The following is a 2,500-nucleotide window of genomic DNA, read 5'->3' on the forward strand; positions in this document are numbered from 1 at the left end:
GGCAAAGCTACATTCCTGTGACGTTACATGTGACAGTTAAGGTGCAGTGTAAGTTAGGTTAAGGTGCAGTGTAAGTTAGGTTAAGGTGCAGTGTAAGTTAGGTTAAGGTGCAGTGTAAGTTAGGTTAAGGTGCAGTGTAAGTTAGGTTAAGGTGCAGTGTAACTTAGGTTAAGGTGCAGTGTAACTTAGGTTAAGGTGCAGTGTAACTTAGGTTAAGGTGCAGTGTAAGTTAGGTTAAGGTGCAGTGTAACTTAGGTTAAGGTGCAGTGTAACTTAGGTTAAGGTGCAGTGTAACTTAGGTTAAGGTGCAGTGTAACTTAGGTTAAGGTGCAGTGTAACTTAGGTTAAGGTGCAGTGTAACTTAGGTTAAGGTGCAGTGTAACTTAGGTTAAGGTGCAGTGTAACTTAGGTTAAGGTGCAGTGTAACTTAGGTTAAGGTGCAGTGTAACTTAGGTTAAGGTGCAGTGTAACTTAGGTTAAGGTGCAGTGTAACTTAGGTTAAGGTGCAGTGTAACTTAGGTTAAGGTGCAGTGTAACTTAGGTTAAGGTGCAGTGTAACTTAGGTTAAGGTGCAGTGTAACTTAGGTTAAGGTGCAGTGTAACTTAGGTTAAGGTGCAGTGTAACTTAGGTTAAGGTGCAGTGTAACTTAGGTTAAGGTGCAGTGTAACTTAGGTTAAGGTGCAGTGTAACTTAGGTTAAGGTGCAGTGTAACTTAGGTTAAGGTGCAGTGTAACTTAGGTTAAGGTGCAGTGTAAGTTAGGTTAAGGTGCAGTGTAAGTTAGGTTAAGGTGCAGCGTAACTTAGGTTAAGGTGCAGCGTAACTTAGGTTAAGGTGCAGCGTAACTTAGGTTAAGGTGCAGCGTAACTTAGGTTAAGGTGCAGCGTAACTTAGGTTAAGGTGCAGCGTAACTTAGGTTAAGGTGCAGCGTGGGTTAGGTTAGGGGCCAACGTGGGTTAGGTTAGGGGCCAACGTGGGTTAGGTTAGGGGCCAACGTGGGTTAGGTTAGGGGCCAACGTGGGTTAGGTTAGGGGCCAACGTGGGTTAGGTTAGGGGCCAACGTGGGTTAGGTTAGGGGCCAACGTGGGTTAGGTTAAGGGCCAACGTGGGTTAGGTTAAGGGCCAACGTGGGTTAGGTTAAGGGCCAACGTGGGTTAGGTTAAGGGCCAACGTGGGTTAGGTTAAGGGCCAACGTGGGTTAGGTTAAGGGCCAACGTGGGTTAGGTTAAGGGCCAACGTGGGTTAGGTTAAGGGCCAACGTGGGTTAGGTTAAGGGCCAACGTGGGTAAGGTTAGGGGCCAACGTGGGTAAGGTTAAGGGCCAACGTGGGTTAGGTTAAGGGCCAACGTGGGTTAGGTTAAGGGCCAACGTGGGTTAGGTTAAGGGCCAACGTGGGTTAGGTTAAGGGCCAACGTGGGTTAGGTTAAGGGCCAACGTGGGTTAGGTTAAGGGCCAACGTGGGTTAGGTTAAGGGCCAACGTGGGTTAGGTTAAGGGCCAACGTGGGTTAGGTTAAGGGCCAACGTGGGTTAGGTTAAGGGCCAACGTGGGTTAGGTTAAGGGCCAACGTGGGTTAGGTTGCCAGAGATGTGTCAAATCAGGATGTACGTTTGGCTGGTGTCAGGTGGTGGGTTGGTTCGATGCCTTTATAAGGGGTGTGGCCAAAGGGTATTTTATTACTTGTACCTTTTGTGTTGTGGCGTGGCGTTGCGTCCTGTGTTGATACTGGGTGGACCACTGTGGGTGTTGCTGGCTGATTTGAGCTGCGTTGTTTGCGGGTGATGTGAGACATTCTGTCTTATTAGTGGACGTGACGTTCCTCTTGTCGTTGTTTGGATAGTGTCCTGTGGCAGCGAGGATAAAATGGATGTTGTTGAACGATAGTGCTTTGGTGCTTTCGCTTTGTTACACACAGAGTGGACTGTGAGATAGGGTGACTGGGTCGAGTGCGGTTCACACTGTCCTCCCCAGTTTACAGTATGTATCATCTATGTATGTGGTCCTGCATCATTTACTAAGGAGGGACGTCAGACGACTGAAATATTAGTTATGTACTGATGTAAAGCAGAATGCTTACCTTCCACCAGTGGGCGAGTATCGACTCTGCCCCAGAGTTGCCACCGCAGGAAGAGGTGTCGGAAACACTACCCGCACACCGTCACCACTGTGCGGGGGGACGGACCCTCTATATCCTCAGCGGCGCACTCTTTGCCACCGAGCGTCACGTCTCGCGGCCCGCCGTCCAGAGCATGTATTGGGACAGCGGGACTTTGGCTTTTGGGAGATAACTCTTCATGAAGTGGAAGATATAGGGGTGGACTGCAATGTACGATTGCGGGAAAAGTCCGCCGTACATCCGCTCGAGTTGCGAGTCGGGCGGTGGGGGTGGCGCATTCACAGGTGCGGCTGGAGTGACCGTCGGTCCACCACTTTTGACTCGATTTGCGTCACCTGCGGTGAAGAGGGGGTGCAGCAGGCGTTTTACTCTGGGTCGTCAAGCGG

Source organism: Schistocerca gregaria, unplaced genomic scaffold (genome assembly GCF_023897955.1).
Source record: "Schistocerca gregaria isolate iqSchGreg1 unplaced genomic scaffold, iqSchGreg1.2 ptg000398l, whole genome shotgun sequence".
Classification (NCBI taxonomy): domain Eukaryota; kingdom Metazoa; phylum Arthropoda; class Insecta; order Orthoptera; family Acrididae; genus Schistocerca; species Schistocerca gregaria.